At 31.9% G+C, this 22195-nt stretch overlaps 1 long non-coding RNA gene across 1 annotated transcript; it reads left to right on the top strand.

Annotated features, from left to right (window-relative positions):
• Positions 1 to 7870: 7870 nt before the first annotated feature.
• Positions 7871 to 16170, top strand: LOC131840972 (uncharacterized). The gene is made up of 3 exons (XR_009357434.1): positions 7871 to 7960; positions 8420 to 8527; positions 15845 to 16170. It is a non-coding gene; the product is annotated as an uncharacterized LOC131840972 (long non-coding RNA).
• Positions 16171 to 22195: the final 6025 nt, after the last annotated feature.

The following is a 22195-nucleotide window of genomic DNA, read 5'->3' as shown; positions in this document are numbered from 1 at the left end:
CAATCTGTATTTGTGTTAAATCAGAAATCCAAACTATGAGAATTGTTCGTCAGCACGGATAATCGTACTAAGGTCTTAAGCTTCGGGGTCAGCGGATTTGAGGCCGGTACTGTATGGATACATACAAACAATATTTGTTTCTGCTATCCATTTATTACAGGCGATGTAACAAATTTGTAAACTAATTATATTCTCTAATTTATTTACTTTTAATGTAATAACGAGATTGAAATGACTAAACCCACACTCCTAAAATTTAGAGCGGTCAGAAATAGAAATGCATCCCACCTGCGATTATTCAAGTTCAGGTGATTCAAACACATTCTTGAGTATGATTTGTTTATTTACTGTACTTATTAACATTTACTTTTCTGCTACATGATCACAATTTGAGTTTTAATTGACTGTACTATACTGTGCTATATTTATTGAATAATGGTGGTCTAACGTTTTAGCACACTGCCTTACTGCCGATAGTCACGGGTTCGTTCCTCGCTCGAAATTAGGTACATTCAATTTTATGATTAAATAAGCAAAATGCTTTTAAATTATAACAGAATAAATTAGTTTAGAAAGAAATCAGGGACATTAGTGTATATAAGGTAATTAGATGTCTTGATATGAATTTTATAGGTAGTATGAATATTAGAATTTACGTCAAAGTAATCATTAGTCATAACATATTGGTAATCAACTTTTTGAATCTTTATTATATATATATATATCTAGAGAAAGAGAGAATAGTAACTTTATCTCTTAAGTCTCATAATCTTACAGGCAAAAAACTTGTGAACAAAAGTCTTCAAAATCTTGGCGAATACTTTATACAACATTGAAGAGATGAAATTACTCTATCATATTCTACAAATATTTGTTTAGAAGTTCAGAAAATCACATGGTTATGTTTTATTTATGAGCGGATGTTTATAAATATAAGCTTTTTAATGTGCGTACAGATTTTCACAAAAACCGTTTGATCCATCACTATAAGTTATGTATTTTTGTAAAAAAAAGATAAACGACCTTGTTTGTCTCTTTTACTAAAATAATTTTGTGAAGACGCGCGACCTCTGTAGTATATTTATGATAGGAATGCAACAATGGCGGACAAGGAAAAAATATTTCTTTTAAAATTGATACTTGGTAAGATCCCGTTTTCCTTTAACATATGTGACGATTTAGACAAAGAAAGGGAACGTAATGTGTTGTCTGTACAATCTTTAATGAATACTCTCGTCACTGTTTCTACTTCCCACGTGCAAATGTTGCCCTGGAAGAACACGTATTATTGAAATTTGGCTCATTATCAAATTTTATATAAATAGCCCTACGGAGCTGAAACCAGACCTAACTTCCGATGATACAACATTATTTCCGTAGCTTTACCTACTATCGCCAAATGCCAGCCGTAAATAATTTGTTACATTCTACGTCTGTAACAAATGAAAGTTGGATTATTTAGAAATGGAATTCGCGATAAAGTGGAGATTGACTTTGTTGGGTATGAGGACTCACTAGACCCCTAGATCCTTCGATTATTGATACGATACTACACGGTTGTTTTTATCTTATTTATCTTGGAATATTTCAGTGATTAAAAGATAAGATAGTGTCACTATCTTTAAATATGTCAGCCAAATGGTTGAACGTCGAGAATCAGTTTAGTATTATACAGTTATTTGCTGAGTTCAATTTTTAAGACTGTATACAATCAGAGATCTCGCAATTTTTAACGAATACATATAGACACTCATTAAAAATTGTAAAATGTCACATAAACTTTTAACATTAAAAAGACTAAGGTACAGGAAAAGAAATATGAAAAAGATTAAATAAATATTTTTATGAAACAAATTTCACATGCCTAGTCTTCTTGTCTTAATGCAATGTTCAAACAATACTTTTTTTAAAATTTATAACACATAGGTACTCGTTAAAAAAATAATTTGCAAATTTGTAATAACTTATATTTACGACAACTAGCTACTGACAATATGATATAGCTACACAAGAAATAAACATTTTACAATGTTGCAGACATTACGATGTTCCGTGAACATGATTTATCTTTTTAACTAACATAGCAATAACTTAAAATTTACAATCAATAAAGCAGTTGAATCTAAACCAAATGCATGCATAGACCAAATAATAATTTATGTAAACAAAACAATACACAATATTGGTTGTTAAATTTATGCACATTATGCCCAATTCCTGGACCCTACGAATAAATTAATTACAATTATATTTATCAAAACTATAAACAAAGTATTTCAAATAGAAAACATTACAACTTTGGTAGTATTATCCTTACCACAGATAACATAATACATATTTTTACTAATCCTTACTCATATTATAAATGCGAAAGTAACTTTTTATGTCTATCTGTCTGTCTCGGTTTCACGCCAAAACTACTGAACAGATTTAAATGAAATTTTGTACACAGATAGTCTTGACTGTGAGAAAAGACGTGAGGGGTTGAAAAATGTAAGGTTGTATGAAAAAATCGTCATTTTTAAAGTTAGTAAAGTATAAAACAAGATGTACCTAATATTTTTTTTAAAAACGTTTATCATAATGTGTTCTGAGTCCGCATTTGTATTTTGTATGAAATGTTAAAAGAATATTAAATTAGTAAATACTAAACATACCTGGACTACTCACACAACGCTATCTATTCAGAATAAGCAGAGCTTACAGATATTATTGGTACTGGAGTAATGATGGCTTACATTTTATTGGAAATACTTAGTATGTATATATAAAAAAATATCCAAACCAGTAAAGATATACTCTTGAAGTGTATTGTGATAGGATCGAATCCGTGACCGTCTGAAGTAAAGCTCTGTGCAAATAACTAAACCAATGAAACCGTCAATTTCAGTTACCCGTTATTCCTGAAAAAAACTTCCTAGTTTTACGAATCTGGCTTAGATGTATTAGGTCAAGATACACGCCGAGATATTCCGAAATAGACATAGATTTATTTTTATAATATCCGTTCGAGATTCAGTTACCTACTTGTTGATGCATATTTCAACAAAAAATACTAAGATATATTTTTCTAGAGAGCTGCGCGCCAAATTGACGTCGGCGTAGAATGATTACGATTCGGATTACGTACTTACGCTGTTTTCAGCCCAAACATCTGACAATCAATGAAAGCACCATGTGTTTTTGTTTGTTTTTGGCAACAACAGTGAACTTCGTCACGTGTATATCAATATAGCGATGACGGTCTCGATTCATGTTTATAATGTCATGGCTCATAGATTTACGTGCATGGTGGTTATGAATGCGAACAGGGTTGCCAACTAGACTGTAATATCTAAATTGATACAGATAGCTAATTACGAGGAAATCAAATAGTGAATAATATATTACCATGGAGAAATAAAATAAGACCCGCCATAAGGGAGGTAATTATCGTTGATAAATTTCGTCTGACTTGTTTGCAATTTACAATATATGGTATATAATACTGTTGTTGTATTTTTCAGTATAGTATACCCTCCAACTTATTTTACTATGCAGTATAATCAATTTTATTCATACTTTGTCTACCAACAGCATTCAAGAATGAAGTACAAAAGATTTGTCTGACCCAAGCAAATGCAACATCTGTCAATTGAAAAAGGGCAGGTAAATATGTAATATAACGCAGTACTTACCAGTTTAAAATACGTTTAGGTAACTTCCGATGGATTTATACTGTTTTGTATTGACTTATATTGACTCTTGCTTATAGTTGAGTAATATTGGTCAAATGAAGAGAATGAATGAATGCTCTAGCCATGTGTGATGAACACGTTCAAAGTAGTTTTTTCTTAAGAGGTTAAATATTTAATACTAATAAATGTGCTGCTTAAAAATAAAACAACTATTAATGCTCCTAAATTTAGATAACAAGATATCAGACTGCCACCCCTTATATTGAAAGAACAAGGAAACTAACAGTACTCGCACTTACATTACACAGATGCACTCATATATTTATGCTTAAGGCAAATAGTTGAAGTCAAAATTGGCAGAGTACCATGATGTGCATATCAACCGAACAACAATACTTTTAGTGCAATAGTAATTTATAACACTTGTATGCTGTCAGTCACCGCCGTTATTACAGTACAATCGTATATCAATGTTCACTATTTAAGAAGAGTCGCTTCGACCAGGAAATAGGTATAATATTTGGCATAATTATGTGTGACAACAATTTGTGTACGACCATATTTTGTAAGTATACTTCGTACAAAAGAATATCGGACATTAGTTATATTAGTAAAATTTTCCGGTTCATTAGAAATTTATTCACATGTTATAGAGAAAAAGAATCTAAAATTGATTCCTAGCACGGTATAAACATTGTATTCGTGGGTATGATTTTCTGATTGTATCGTATGTATCTTATGCATGTATTTAAAAGAAGTATCTTTATATTTCTATCAGTTGTCTAGTATCTACCCATAACACAAGCTCTGCTTAGCTTGGAACTGGATGAGCTGTATGAACTGTCCTGAGATATTATTAAACTAGATTTTGGGCATAGACATTATTATTTATTAAAAGTTTTAAAGTAAATATTATCTGTATGGAATGTTACGTTACTTTCAAATCAATATTTATTCCACAACATGCACATTACAAATTGTACGAGTATATACTACTTCTACTATTACAAAAGAGTTTTAATCATGACACGTGATTTTTAATAACACATAATAAAAAGCATCTGTTTAACCGGGGTAGGATGACGCGTGTCGATATACATACGTAAGCGAACAATACACAACTGCTATCTCTATGTATACTCACCAGAATATCTCGACCTCTATGGATTTCTTTGTATCTCCTTCGCCCAGTCTAATAATAGAAGAGATGAGAAACATGAAAGGTCTAGGATAAATGGCGATGAGTTGTAATACAATATCATACGACCTTGCTACGAATAGTGCCCGCCTACAGGCGGTTGTTAATGCCGCATTTACATAGTAAGTAGTTTAATAGAAAATATTTCCTACACAAATCGTCACATATGGTTATACCATATCTTCAGTTGTAACTGAAGATGAAGGTGCTTTTCCAATAACCCATATATTATGCTCTTATAGCAAATATGTACAAAACATTAAAACCTAAATTATTTACGACGACGTACGAACTAAATAGATACCTATATTTATTAAGTGTATTTTTTTTCGGGCCTAATACTGTTAGCCGCAGTTTGATTTTACAGCTTCACCAGACTATAGGAGGCGAGTGCAGATAGCACTCTAAACCCGCCGAAAGACTTAAGGAGCGGCTAAAGGTCAACTCTCGCTTGCCGGATACGACTTTAGTCTGAGGGCGCCGCTACGGGTTCGAAACTCGGCTCATGCCGTCGTAATTTCGATCGTCGTTTGAATTGGACGGGGTTTATATCGGAGGGAGTTATCGCAATTAAATTGACTTGGCTTCAAATATTCCACTAAATTCAGATATTTTACAGTAAAAACTGGTTAAATTAAAACACTGGCCTTAAGTTAGTACACCGTCCTCCAAATTGATATTGTTTATGTTATAAGTATTACAATTCATTTTATAATTAATTGGATATAATAGAACTAAATTATAAGAATAACAATTTTATATACAAGTATACATTAAGTGGTATAGCGACCTACTCCGCCTTACTCCAAATAGTCGAGGCTTCGATCCTCGCGCTATGCAAACATTTGTATTCATGAGTATGCTTGTTTGTCTAGTCTATTAGTCTGGGTGTTTTGTATGTATATTATGTACATATTTATAAAAAAAATAGCTAAGTAATTCTGTTAGTTGTCTATTACGCATAACACAAGTTCTGCTTAGCTTGGGATTAGGTGGCGCTGAAAATTATCTCAGTTTATTATTATTATGATAGATATTCTTGAGCACCTAAGCACATTTATTAAATACAAAATAATCGAGTCTAATACTCGAGAGTAAATTGGGTCAGACCACGTTTACACTCACCGTTGACCATGGCCTAAACACTCAAGTAGGCTACCGCAAATAAACATGTCTATATAATCTCTCATATTAATCAAAATGATCATTTGTATCATTAATTCTTAATATACGAAGAAAGTGGCCCCGTTTTAATTAATAGATAAATTAAATGTAGTACAATAGAAGCTGAATTACGTCTAGTACAACAATTTTGATGATAAAGAATAGTTACAAATAAATTATCACGCATCTCATAGTACTTCCGTGACTTCTACGGAAGGCAAATAAATCTTCAAAGAATCGTATTAATAAAAAGCCCCTCAAGAAAACTTCTTGTAGTCTCCTCGAGCTGACAACTCAAGACTCTTTGAAGAGAAGCCGGAAACACGTCAGTGGATTGGACAGTGTAGATGGCGCTACAATAGAAAAGTTGTACGGCTTCGCTGAAGACGTGAGCGTTCTGCCACTTCCGTATGGGACTTTTCGCATACGAATAGTAACATTATCTATTGTTATACAAAAGTTTCCCAGCGTAATGTGCCGCTATACAGGCGTACTTCATCAGTAATTCACTGAGCGCATCCGGTCGATCATACCATCTGATAAATAGTTAGGTCTTCGTTACATTTATTTCTAGGTATAAGCAAATAAATGTAACGAAGGCGTAGCAAATTTATGCCTTAAAATATTTTTATATTTTAGAATATTTTTCTCTATTTGACCTTTGACTATATATGGCTATATTCCATTAATGTTATATTTTAGATTAAAATGCAATATAGTACACATAATTACTATTGTTTTACATATATGAGGGTAGGTAGATACCTACCCTCATATTTTTGTATACATGATAGATTTACTTTTGTATAGATGGGCAGCATTTTATTGTTGTAAATTGTAAGACAATCTTTTCCCCAAACATTTCCAATTAGGTACAAACTGAAACATGTTTATTTTTCGTTACCATATTACACTGGAAATGTATTGTTCTAAAGTAGATTAAAATTTTCAATTATCGTTACATGAGAAGTCAGAATCATGATTCCAGTTAGTAAACAAATACACCAATAAAGAGTACACGGGGTGCGCCAAGGCAAATGTTTGCTATGACACACGACCGACGTCTGCCCCTGTTGGCCCAAGTAACATTGCCGTTGCCAGCTCGTTTGGCATTCTCACATCAATGTTTGCTCTATTTGTTACGGTAATGGCTGCTATAATTGTTTTCCGTAAGGTCAAATATTGTTTGAGTTTAATGTTTGCAATTGTATATTTACTGTAATATCGTGACGTACTTATTATTGCTTAATTTATAATAAGTAAATAAATGGATTCTTCGTAGTACAGCCAGTTCTTATCACGTCATTTTTACTAAATACTCACTTCCATAAACATATTTAAAAGATGGGCATAGAAGGTGTACTTATTTAAAATTTCGAAAGAAAGAATAATAATTATAAAAATTTGTGTAAAAAAAATGTGAAAGAATCATCATAATAATAAAAAAAGAAATCAAATTGAGAATCACCTCCATTTTGAAATCGATTTAATGTATATACCTTTGGTAAAATAAAAGGTATAATTTATTTAATAACCTAATCTGTGTACATAATTCCAGTTGCTGACGTGACTTTTACTTTAAATTATATAGGCCGTATACGTTCACCACACGAAACATGTTTCTGATAATTATTAAACAACATTAACGCAATAGATAAAACAATTATGCTTTTAAACAAGCATAAAAAAACGTATGTCACTACGCCTACATTTAGATAAAAAGTATCTAATAACATTATTAAATAAGGTTGGAAATCATAGTTGATTTATCCGTGAAGTGGGGTTTGTTTTTCATTTTAGCAACAAACGGCATTTGTTGTAGGGTGTAATTCAAAGATGGCGGCACGCGTCGCGCTCGTGTCGGAAGCTACATCCGGAAGCGCGGGAACGCCGCCCTCGCCCAACAAAACAATACAATCGTGTAAATTGAAATAAATTGATGCACTCACATTGTTTTGCTACACAATATCTTTCATACAATGCTAAGTATCATTAAAGATATTTTAGGTACTTAGGACGAAGGTAGGTAAATACTTATGCTGCTAAACAATAATACGTAGAGCCACGGTCAATATGTATTATTGCTTAGCAGCAAGCTCAAAATATTATCATGATTTTCTATTTCTTATTCTATGTTAATTATTATGACTTTTCGAATAACCTATCAGAGTGTAATAATTTATGATACATTTATATAGTTAGATATATGCACTCATACTTTTTTTTATTATATGTTGTGGTAAATCTATACATATAAAATGCCTACATTATAGCCATGCTACTTTGAACATAATCAGTAACGAAATCACTTAATTGTATTTTTCTCATGCTATTGTTCACTTTGCTAGAGTCTCATTTTTCCTTTTTTACTTCTTTATAGACTTTCCGAAATTTACAAAGCGGGACAATTTTGCTACGGCTGAGGACAGCAGAACAGACAGTGAAGACGGGTGTCTTTCTGAAAACGGCACGGATGTTCAGATTATTTGTAATAATAATTATCCCTATATCGAGATAAAGTTTTGAATTTATAAAACACTTTCCTCATTAACAAATCACATTATATATTTATATAATGTATGTGTTATCGTAATTAAGTACTAGGTATTCACTTTTTACACAACTCAGCATACGTGCCAAAACTGTTACCTAGAATATAGATACCTGTGTGTTCAATCTTCCTAAAATAAAACAATCAAACACGTAACTTGATAGTAGAAAAACATTCCTAAAATAAACATAAGTAATTAAAAGGTCCCACGGGTGTGATAAAAAAAGAGGGTGACGTTTTCCCGCGCCCCCGTGACTCGTCGCGCTAATTATGCAATCAGTTCTCACAATTACCTACGCATAATATCCTCAACTTTCCATTGCGTAGATTTACGGGTCCATTATTTTTGTTTTTTAAAGTTCACCAACTGTTAGATAGTCCATTAAAACATGTTTTAAACATAAAATACATTAGTCACTTGCGTATTGCTGTGGAGTCATAACATCGTTGTCCGCAAGAACAGTACTGGCATGGTATCACAATACATATATATTAGGCGATATCTACTATTTTCCTACAGGTGAGTATAAGCTCTTTGCCAATTTTAGTCCAAAAACACAGAATTCATTAATTTTTTTCATCATTCAAACAATACGAGATTCAGCAAGTATTAAAACTATTGCAGATTGAAAATGCAAGGTTCATTACAAATGACCTGAGAATGCTCTTTATAGAGATACGATGGCGGTTGTAAGGGTGCAGCCCTCATATAATTTATTAAACGCGGCAAAGATACGCCGCGAGTCAGTAACGATGTGCTTGTTTGTAACAAACGGATTATGAGCCCGTAAGGCGAAAATGGAAACTAAAAACTATGGATACCACAAAATATCGATAAAAAAATTATATAAATAAGATTTATTTAACATTATCAATTATTCTGAATTTTAAAAAATAAGGTTATACTCATTTTAAAATAATTAATATGTCCTACTGTCAGTCACACATAATAGTTTATTTTAAATTAGAAAACTAGCTTAGCGTACTAGACCGCCTCTGCTATAATTAAAATAGGTTTACAGCTGGCAAACAGCACGTAGTAGTACTGACACAAAAAAAGTACTGTTGAATTAAAATCTTTTGAAGGTAATTTTAAATACTGGTAATTGCAAATTGGTTTCCTATTATTAATTATTTCCTGACACGCAAAGCAACCAATAGAAAAACATAAACCGCTATGTCGCCGGTTTTATTAGATACCTTAGATACCTTTACGTATTTTTTTTATGATGCTTTGATCTCCACATGACGGGAGAGTTTGTCCTAACTTTATGAAACCTTTACAGATCGTTATAGCAAAGTCAACAAAAAGAGTATTTAAAGTTATCAATCGCTTCAACTACAATTTATTTGTTTTTATATCCAACTGAACTAAATTTTCAGACAGAATATTACGATGTATATATATGTGTATGCTTACTTTGTAAAATAAGTAATAATGGGTTATAACAATTTAAATTTCATTTATTGATCTATATAGAGATGGATTTTCAGAGTATAATAATAAATAATCAGTAAAAGTAGATAATTTTCTATTAAATTTATAATGTGTATTAAAAATAAAATAACATAGTAGCTACTCTTTGGTATTATGCGTTAAAGAGATGACAAATACGAGCCGGAAGCGATCCATTTCGCCGGGAAACGGTACGCAGGAAGTCGATTCGTAGACCACGAATGGTGGCGCCACTGTCGGCAGATTCCCATTTTTTGTTTTTATCCTTTACACAGTTAACAATACAAAACATTTTAAACAAAACAATGTCTTGTGTAAAATGTTTTGAAAAACCGGTAATTTTGTAAACAAATGTCAAGTCAAGTCAAGATGTTTTAAAATTTTCTTTGCTTGAACTGTTTATTTTCAATGATCGAATAGTTCACAAAAAAAGTTTATTTATCTTTATAGTCGTCTACCATATTTGCATCATCATATATATAGCTATTCTGTAGTCTGTGATAAAAGTCTACTAAAATTTAATTTCTCAATGAAACTTTAGTAAGTTTCATAGTGAAACGAATTAATGTTGAGATTGGTGTGTTCCCAAATATTAAGCAATACTAATGTTTTCGAGTTTTTACTTTTATTATACAAAATAGTAGATACCGAATTCATCTGGTTTTGTGACTAAAACTCGATACGTCCGCCAATTCTGAAGAAACAGATATCTTTCTAAGTGTATATAAATTAATATTTAAACAATAATATATGAATACCTTATATTTCCGCATTACCTGGTTATGTATAGAGCGCGGTTACAGTAGGGGCTGTGCACATCTGCTATTCACCGACCCGCCCCGACATCTGCACAATGTTTAAAGAACTACTTAAATAAAATTTGAAGATCACATAATATAAATTAAACAGTCATATTGACAAAGTAGGTGCGTTGCGAATTATATAGATACGAACCAACCATTATAGAGACCTATACCGTTTTGGGGTCGCGTGAGGCCAGGTGCTTTTAAAGTCATTCTACGATGACAAATTATCATTGTGTTCTTTTGAGAACGGATTTTATATTTAAGTAGTACAATGGCGATAAAATGATGACACTTTTAGTGGAACCTTTAGAATAATGTAATATTTTATTACAGTCTGGACTAAAAAAAACCTCTCTATTGTTTGAAATATTGGTATTTTAATGATATAAAAAATATTTTACTGTATATAATTAAAATACCAATAATTTAAATAGGACACACAATATTAGAATACTGTGATCTATGTACAATAGACAAACCTATGTACATATAGTTAGAATGCTTATTTATTTTTCACTTTGAACAAATTTTAATAAAAATAGGAAGTCAGCTATGGCTGCTACGCTTGAGATTGGCTGACATAGGCCCCGGATAGATGGCTTTGAAGCCATAATGCGTAATAGAACTACATCACTGATGTGTAGAATTGGGGGGAGTGCAAACAGCCTCCTAAACACCATAGCAAATATGTTGTCTAGAGACATTGGACATGTACTGCTGCGGACCCAGTGCTTCTGTACGAGGAAATGGATATAAATACGTGAATTCAATGAATATAAATTGTAATTTACTAACATAGTTTATAAGTTGTTTACTAACATAATATGGATACATATCCTATGTACCCATAATTAAATAAATAAATAGACAAAGGTTGTCTATGTCAGCCAATGTATCCAGAATATCAGATAGAGTGCTTTTAAACTAACTATAATTATGAGAGTTAGAATTCGATTAAGAAGTCACTTCAATATATTTGGTTTGTGCAACAAGTGTCTTTAATTTCAGTCATGTTATTAATAACCCATAAGATGATATCAAGACTTTATATTCAGCAGTATATAGATTATCATACGTAGTAGCAGGCTTTATTGTCGCAGAGCGTATTACCACAGATAACATAATATTACATAGCATTACTATCGTCACAGGCGAACATTACGTTGTAGACCTACTACGCCGTAGTACATATAAAAAGTTTTAAGTACGTATATTACGTTAATGTAATAGACATTTAACACATTCCGTGTCAATCATAATATGAAAAAATCCCCACAAAGAGGTATTACATGCATTTGTCTAGTGGAGTGTTCAAACAGAAACATTGTTTAGTAATCGATGTAACTATTCCTCTATGCTTGAACTTTCCACGTTGCGGTCGTTTATCTATCGTTTTCCTTTCCAATTAGGTTACTGTGTAGTTAATTAACATTGCTGGGAAGTCTATTAGCTTCCTGGTCTCGTAGCACGTCATTTTACATTGAAACCCGAGCGGTTTGACGGCGCCTACTTACCGCGTTACTTACAAACAATTACCTGGCTTTGTTAGTTGATTTATCACGCAGATGCTTTCTTGTGATATGTTACTTTGAATGTATAAAATCAATGTTTCGTATGTTCGTTCGAAGATGTTACCTCAATTACAATGTATAATTAGTAGCTTATCTATACGAGAACTAAAGCCTTTGTACTCATTTTAAGAAAATTACGCGGTCGTAAGAGTATGAAATTTGGTAGAGTTAATGTACATATGTATAAAAATTTGTTCAGTAAGTTAATATTTTCTATAAATTGCTTTGGTATACTTTAAGTTAATATAAAAAATACTACATATTATACACATACGTATGATCTTATTCATATGCGACTTATTTCACTTTTATACATTTTATTATTATTAGTTTATATATATGAAATAGGTAAATTCCGACATAGTTTCCTCTTCACAAAAAAGTAACTTCTTAATGTTTGCTAGCTTATACACCTATTTAATTCATCCGAATACGCAATAGTACCATTTCATTGTATCTCTCTCTCTTTGTAGTTCGCCGTCTGAGCCACTACTAATCGAATAAAGATTATTCACTTCCTTCCTTTTGCAGACGAATAAACGACTATTGTTAGTCTAGTTCGGCCTGAACGAAGGCGTAAGTCTTGTAACCGATGTGATGCCGACTTTACCATTGTAGTTTTTAAAACTTTTATTAAAAAGTTAACAATTATTCTGACCGAGTTGAGATAGTTTACTCTTTGAATTGGACGAAAAAAATCATGATTCTTAATTCGTTAATTCCATACAAATTTTAATTATCCCTTTTTATAACAGTTTAACTAAAGTTAGTATTTTCGACAACAAATTGTATGTAGTATTTTATGGCAAAACGGATTAAATATTTTCTTAAAGATATAATAAATGAAAAATATTATATCCTATAGTCAAACTACAATGATTAGATAGGGAAGTAATAGACTCAAAAGGATTTCAGTTTTTTTTTATTGTATATACACTGACTCATAAGTTTATAACACAGGGCTAAATGGCAAGCCGAAAAATCAATTGTTATATCTTGACATACGCATCGCATTGTTAAAAGTGCTGCTTTTGTCTGCTGACCCATCATAAAATTAGGGGAACACGCAAACACGACTACGTTGAACTCTTTTTCCGTGGTATCCATCGTAGCATTTGTTCAATACAACTGAATTTGTATAAGTATACATTCGTCAATGTATATGACAATCGAAACAGTATCGACTAATTGTATAGTCAATGTAATAACCATGGTAATAAGCCATTGTCGACTAATTACACGGTGCGCAATGAGCGGCGTTACGATATACGATAACAGTAAAAGTCCCATAATGGCACTGGCAACGTCGATTGTGTCAACTTAGCCATGCTTTCTTAATGATCCAACCCATAGGATTAATTGGTTGACTCACTATAAATTGTGTTCCGATTTTATAGGGCGTGAGGTGAGCTATCAAAGGGGTTTGATATGTTGACAAGCAATCCGAATCTTTAAAGAAAATCATTATGTAGTATACCCATATTTACGAAGTACATTTGACAAATAAAATTCGTATAATCCATATATTAAGTATAATTATAACGGTTATATACCTACTCAGTTATATACATTCTTTCCTTCATTCTCTACGTTACTTAAGTATTAGAATATTATTGTTGTCTAGATCTAGGACTGTACATATAAAAATTGATACTGATAAAAACTGTACTATCTATTCCAAATAATAATCTGTATAAACACTGAACACCTGTGTGTGTACACGACGCATATTTCTGAATAGTTTTGAAAGAAGAAGAGAGTAAAATAAAAAATCTACAAGTGGTTCAAAAGTTCCGAAGGCTCGTGGAGTTATTTCCGATTGTACTACGCAATGACCGATGAGCTGCTCCTGATGACTTGTGGGTGGAAACATCCTATAACGACAATGCGACTTCTTTTGTCGCCGACGTTGCATAAAAACCGTTGCATTTTGGCCGCGAGACGACGCGAATCGCATCCGCTCTTCCGACTTTTGTCGGCATCTCATCTTATTGTCCGAACATATATTTTTGATAAAATTACGTCACACAATGATTCAAATGCGCCGTTGGCTTGTTGTTCGATTGTTGTACCCTCATTGAGCGAATGATGAATGGTCGGGGTCCATTCGGGGTTCCTTCCGATTTCATTTGGTTTGTAATGTTATTGCACAATACACTGGTATTTACAGACCATTACTATCTATTGCAGAATAGGAGAAAATTAATTGTACGTCATCCGACACATGTCTATGGTAAATGTCGGTATTCACCTTGTAACTTCGCATTTGATTTTATTATCAACTATCTTAGACGGCTAAACTACATACATAGAAGCCGATGCTTTGGACTCATGATATCATTAAGTTCATGTCTTCTAAAAACATAATAAACCAAACCTATATTTCAAATTGCACCTTACTGCGCTTACTTAGTACTTTTAATTGTACGTTTATAGTTATAACCAGCTGTTACTGTGACTTCGTCCGCGTGGAATTTAAGTTTATTTTTCTAAAATAAAAGTACCAAAAAAAGTCCCGTCAAAATCAGTCCAGCCAGCCATTTCAGAGATTAGTCGGAACACAGACAGACAGACAATTTTTTTTTTAAATGTTATTTTGATATAAGTACCGTATTTATATTCATATGCATGTAGTAAAAATTATTATTTTATTTCAATATTACAAACAGTCACTTCAATTTTATTTATATGTACGATTAGTATGTATTATAAGTACAGATTACATTATGACCGAACTTATGGCAATAATAATTTGTATCTTACGCCAATTATAAATGAACATAAAAATTCTGTTAGAAGTAAAACGTCACAATATTTTAGTGAACTGAGTGGAACAACCCTTTCCACGCCACCACCAGCACTTTGTCAGAATTAATAACCCGTAAATGCAACCCGGGTTTAGCAGCGCACAACTTTTCTGATTTTGGGATTGTTTTACGCATTATTAACCTAGCAATTCAATTAGGTAAATAAGATTGAAGAGGAGATACTATTTACATCACAATAAAGTTTACCTTTACTTTTGAATAATAATTTGTACAACGTAATTTTTTTTTCTTAAGACTAAACAATTAGTACGTAATATGAAACTAAAAATATGTATTCATAATTCCTAAATTATTTTTTTTAAGTATTTGGCATCATCATCATCATCATCATCATAGTGATGTAAGACTATATTTTACGGCAAAAAGTAATCAAGTTCGAACCTACTCATAATTCTACATATAAGAAATTGAAACGCACCAAGATTGCCTATCATTATTGGTTATGTTTAGTTTTACAATTTTTTTATATACTGGAAATAGCAATTTTCCATAACAAAATTGCTATTTTATTTATGTACTTTATAGATACTAAAGTTCGCTTTCATAGCTTACTTTCATTTAACACTAAACAGATAACATAAATCTCTTTTTAGTGAATCATTTGCGCTTACAACAATGGGGAATCAATCTCGGCGTGGCGGGGTGCGGGAAGCGTATAAAACGATGAATGCTAAAACAACTGGCAGTTAGTAGGGTGTGAAGGCAGGAATGATTAGGCAATATCCTGCGGAACCCTCCGACCGGCCTCGCCCTACGACCCCTGCTGTTACATCTTACTTAATGCGCTCGAATTTGATCGGACATCTGATTTTGAAACTTTAGTGAGTAGTCTGTCCGAAGTTCTTTAACATTGTTTTAATATCACTGTACTTATTAAGATGTACAACTTGTTATAGAGTAATATTAAAATCATATCTAAATTTTGGTCATTTAACAATTTAATAATGATGTAATAATTTATGGTATGTTCCCAATTTTACAAAGAAGATATATTCAATTAAACGATAACTAACAACTTTGACTTAGTTTGTAAGGCGAGGTGTACTCGTATTTCAATTGAAAATAAAAACGATATAGCAAATTTTTTGTAAGGTTATTACTTAATATTTATGGTTCCAATAAAATTTTGCAGTATCGTGATTTCCGAAATATAGCGCTTTAAAAGATATTTGGATTTTATAGTTTTGATATCAAAACAAATTATTAGAACTAATTGATGCAGTAAAATATGTTGTCTGAGTGTTGTAAAATTATTCTAACGTAAACTGGAATAGAAAGCAAAATTAAATATTTGCCAGTAAAAAATATTCAGAGGTTATATATAAAGAAATATAGTTTGAAACAAATTAAATTTTTAATTTAAACTAGGGTTACTATCCTAATCTGAATGGTGCGAAACAGAGCACGATATTAAATGGATCCATCACGGTAGCTTTGCGGTGTCATCCCTTATTCGCTTAATTACACTGTCATTGTTGATATCCCTGAGGGTTAACCTAACAGGATCACTGTTAGGTTTTTTAATCAGAGTTTCTTAAATAGAACTACTATTAATACCAATTGTTCGGTATGTTTAAAGTACATTCAGTTGCTACTCTAATGTTTATGTAATATTTTATTATTCATTGAAGTTTTTTATTATATTTATTTGTTTCTTGGACAAGACTTCCTAAAAAAGGGACAATCGCAAAAGGTTGGAAGAGACCAATAATCGTAAATGGTTGCCCAAATAAAGAGACATTGATGCAATGTAAATGTAATGATAATAATTATTGCATCCTAATAATTAATTACAAAGTAGATGAGAGTAAGTAAGCAAAAATATGTAATGATTATTAATAAAAAATATTTGATTAAATAATAGTGAAATAATAATATATAAATAATTAATAAATTGCAGGTAATATTCTTATTTTGGGAAATGAAAGGCTTTTTAATTTCTTTTTTATATGTTTCTAGTCTATCATATCTAATGATTATAGTACACATTAAATTATTATTTAATTATTAAATAATGTAAGTTTGTAGTAATTAATTATTTAAAGTTTTTATGAATTACCACTTAAACATGCATAATATATTAATTTGTCTTACTTTTATTTAAAAAACTATAGAAACGGAAATATTATAAAAGTGATGATTATTGTAAGAATGAAAAGATAAAGAAATAATAAATTGTTATGTCATTCAAGTTAAAATATACATTGTTTATACTTTGTCGTGTATATGGACAGAATATTGGAGAACAATGAATATAGTTTGGATTACTGGCAAATCCTTGCATGGGTTCGCATACAATAAGGGTGTAGTTGTTACTTGTTTGTTAGCTGCAAAATGTAGGCTGAGGCGGAAAGTACCAATTTACATTACCGAAACAACAATTTTTATTTTTATTTAAAACTAGCTACTCGCCCCGAGTTCGCACGGGTGTACATGGATTATATGTATATATAAACCTTCCTCTAGACTCATTCTATCTATTAAAAAAACTGTTTCAAAATCCGTTGCGTAGTTTTAAAGATTTAAGCATACAATAGGACATACAGCGACAGCGACATTATTTTATACTATGTAATGATGTTGGTTATTTAATTTAAAAATATAATAGTAGTAAATGTTAATAGACATGTGAATGACTGTTGTGTGTGTCTAATATCTGTCTAAAGAAATATCTCGAAATTAGTTCATTTTATATACTGACTAACATTACCATTTTAAAATTATAGTAAAAACAAAATTATAAGTTCATCTATTGTTTCAAAACAAAAACAACAGAATTAGTTAATACACATGAAATCCCGGGTCAAAATCAAATTTGTACGTAAAAAAATGTTAGTCCTGACTCTTGTAATTTAAACCAGACATCGATATAGTAGGGGTGCCCCACGATACAGCAATCAAAATGTACTGGTGGTTTTAATATTGTCAACGATTTATAAGGATAAGTCAGTGAGAGTAAATATTAAATTTGTTAGCGATACTTGGAGATTAAGTGGGAAGGGCTGGTGCGCCGCTTATTGGTCCCGAGCGAGTCGAATTCATACGTGAATATTAGTTTTTGTTTTTATTAGTTAGAACTATAATCGCAAATACTATTGTAATATGGCTTACTAGGTTTTAATATGAACTAGCCGTATCCAGCAGATTTTTCATATAAATTATGATAAAAAGTACAGCGTAGCAAAGCATAATGTAGCTTCTTCTATTACTTAATCAAACTGAGTCCATCTGAGTACCTATGGATATTTATTACAGTAAAAGAGATACATAACAACAACAACTTTTCATTCCATTTATAGCTGGAAAAATCCTCTCTTTCTTGAGGTCTCTGATTCTCCAGTAGACAACGGTAACAACATTTATTACAGACCTGTTACTGAGTGTCCATGACGGGTGGATCAGTGAGTAGACGTCCCTATATGGCTGTGGAAAATGGTAATAACAGTTTTAGTTTTTGTGTTTCCTATTGTATTTACTACATAGAGGAAGTTGTAAAAATATGCAATATATAATCATATCACTTGTTTGTAAAGTCAGGACTGGCCAAAATGAGCGTAGGTAATTTAAGCCCATAGAGACAGGTCTAGCGGAATATGGGTGTGCAATATTCAGCGCCATCCATTCTCATTAGCAAGACAGTGGCGCCCCACCGTCTCGGCTCGGCCTGACGCCTCGCGCCTCCCTTAACACCATCACTTCGTGATTGACTGTAATCTATTCATTCAAGATGAATTGTAGGTATAAGCAGATCGTTTAATTTACAATTCCTTATTGAACATTTTTAGTTGAATGTGCGTAAACATTATGTAATGACTGTATCACGTTTATGCTTAAGCACTTAATAGAATTCTGTGCATTTTATGTTTCTTATACAATAGAACATAGAAAACATTCGATTAGTAGATATTTACTCACTATTTAGAGATACATAAATTTGTCATGTTTAGGTATATTGGTACTATATATATTAATATAGAAGGAAAGCATGCAGCATCAATGGAAACAAGTTACGTTATAAGGCTGCTCGTAAGTATTCCCGTAGATGGCGGGAGGTACACGTAAATCTTCACATATTGCTTCCCCGAGTATGCAAGCCTGTAAGAGAAACAGCCAACCCTTGGCTGCCTCGTTATTGAGCTCTCACTCCAAATAGTGTCGTCCTTTTCGCGCAAAAGACAACCTCCAAAGCCTCTTTCCATGCTGTCTCCCTCCAATTTCAATTTACTCGAGACGGATTTTCAAGACTTTATGGGATCGTATTATACAGGCTATGTGAAAGGTTAAGATAATATTTAATATAATGTTTTTTATAAGTTTACCCAATTACTTTATAAATATAAAAGTAACAAAATTCAAATCACCGATGGCGTTGGAAATGATTCTTTTAAATCTATAATAAAATGATATACCCATAAAAGCTATGGTTTAATCAAAATAGCATGTGATATATTTACATTTACTATATCTGCTATGTGCTCCACGATTTGTTAGATAGCTAATAGAGAAGATAGTATTTTGTTCTTGTTAAGTGCTTTATTCATCTACCCAAAGAAGTTCGTATATATATTGTCGAAGGGAATAATATATTATTCTAAGATTTAATGTTTAACTTCATTGTACTATAATTCATAAGTGCCTAATATACATAGGTACCTATGGATATCATAAAATCCATAGTATTATTTACAAGCTTTGTCTTTAATCTAAGCTAAATATGGAATTTGTCCACTTGCTACGAAATATCATATATGAACTTGCTCATTTTTTTAAATTTTAGTACCACAATAGACTTTGCAAAAAGTTGTTTGTGTAGTACTTATGTATCATCAATTTCAGTGTCGCCAAATAGTTTACATTGTAAGCTGTATTTCAGTTGAAGGGTAAAGGGTAATAAGGTACTGAAATTACAGGATAAATTAAGAGCATTAAGTACCTTCATCGATACGAATAACTAAAATAGAAGTGGCTGATTGTAATTTCAAATTAACTGCTTTTCTTTAAATTTATATAAAAATACATAGGTATAGGTACGTACTTATATCAATAAAATATTTTTTGACTATCTGTTTGTTCTTGCTAATCTCTGAACCGATTTTGACGGTACTTTCATTACCAGGTAGCTAATGTTATAACTAATAAGTTATACTACTTTCTTAGAAATTTTATTTATTTTAATAAACAATTTAATTCCACAAAGACGAAATCGTGGCTAGTAGTAAATACCTATGTACAAGTAATAAATGAATCTTCATTCCAGTAATATTATTTTTCATCATAGTATTTGATAAAACTACCATTGTACAAACAGCGCATTGTTACAGTTTCATACTTTAGCGTTGGGCTTCCAAAACCAAAATGGGCGGAGAACTTATCATCGAAGAGTGGGTGTGATACTTTATATTATTAGCGATCTCTATTGTAGTCATACATAAATAAAATTGCAACCCAGATAGTTGCATGTCACTTTTTGTCAAAGTTCGATGTGCCGAGTGTTTAGTATAAAAAATTTTTGCAAGCAGAATTTTCTATATTTCTAAGATTCTAATATTTTTTTTTGTATAAGCTATATATGTATTAGGCGATATATTTCGCCACATACGCATTGGTTTGTTGTGATAAGGTTTAGCTCCATATACTTAACTGGCTGATCATATTAATTGAAGGCTCCGATGGTCTAGCGTTTTAGCGCACCATCTTAGTTCCGATATTCGCTGATTCGATTACTTACAAACATTTGTAATTATGAGTAGGTATTGTTGTTTGTAATGGTCTGGATGTTTATTATGTATATACAACACTATATAATAAAATAAGTATTTATATCACCTATCTAGTACTCATAAGTTCTACTTGGCTTGGGACTAGATGTCGCTGTGTGAATTAGCGACGAGTATTATTATTAATCATTTCAGAATTGAAATTAGCTTTCAGGAGAGATCTCAATCTGAACGAAATGATATTCAACTGTTTCAAAAAGAAATTTTCTATTTAATGTTTAAAATATCTACTACTTATATTTTTTCTAGACCTGAAGGTATAGTCATTGCAATAATTTGTCAGCGTACTCCCAAGTGTTCAGTGGGTGTACGGATAGCGGGTAGGTACGGAGCGAGTGTGCGGTCGCCATTCAAGATCATCCCTTATTGTGCCATTGTCCGTCTGTCACTGTAGGCCCAAACATTAATTCTCTCTGTACGTCGAAAAAAATCAATGTTTACCTTTATACTTGAGCACATATTTTTATACAAAGTGTGGTTTTATAATGAGAAGCGTTTACAGAATAACGCCTGTCCACAATAGCATAATGTGTGCTGGAATTAAAGGTGCCGGCCGTGATAAATGGACTCCAATGCAGTAATTATGGTATAGAAACGATAAAGTACGGGAAATGTCACATGCATGTGTCAGAAATTAAACCAAACCTATAGTTTATTACTAATTCTTTCTCATCAAGTGCGGTTTAAATCATAGTGTCACATCACATCACACCATGATGCGCACATTTTTTTAATAGTCCATTAAGGAGCTGGATGGGAACACCTAAGTTTTCTTTTTCGGAGTTTAATCCATTTTAGATATTGAAGGACGCTGTGTTTCATAATGAATAAACCTGGACTTCACTTGACACTTCATCCTTATTATTATTTATTTTCTATGTAAACTTTTATAAAATATAATAATTATTATTATTATTGTGCACAGAGAAAAACATGTAATAAGAAAATACTATGTAATAGGAAAGTAATAACAAAAGATGATTTTATCGCCATATACAATTTCTTAGAGACAATCTGGAAGAGAAGAGTTATCTACATAGAAAATATCAGTAAAAATACAGTTTGAAACTTATAAAATGTCATTGTAATGTCAATAGGAAATTTAAAAATAATTTGACCGTCAAGAAACGGGAACAGCAACGAAAGGTCGGAGAAATGTTGGCACGC

The sequence above is a fragment of the Achroia grisella genome, unplaced genomic scaffold (assembly GCF_030625045.1).
Source record: "Achroia grisella isolate CSIRO2021 unplaced genomic scaffold, CSIRO_AGI_Agris_v1 utg152, whole genome shotgun sequence".
Taxonomy (NCBI): domain Eukaryota; kingdom Metazoa; phylum Arthropoda; class Insecta; order Lepidoptera; family Pyralidae; genus Achroia; species Achroia grisella.
The sequence above is the reverse complement of the archived record's forward strand: the minus strand, read 5'-3'. Positions and strand labels throughout refer to the sequence as shown.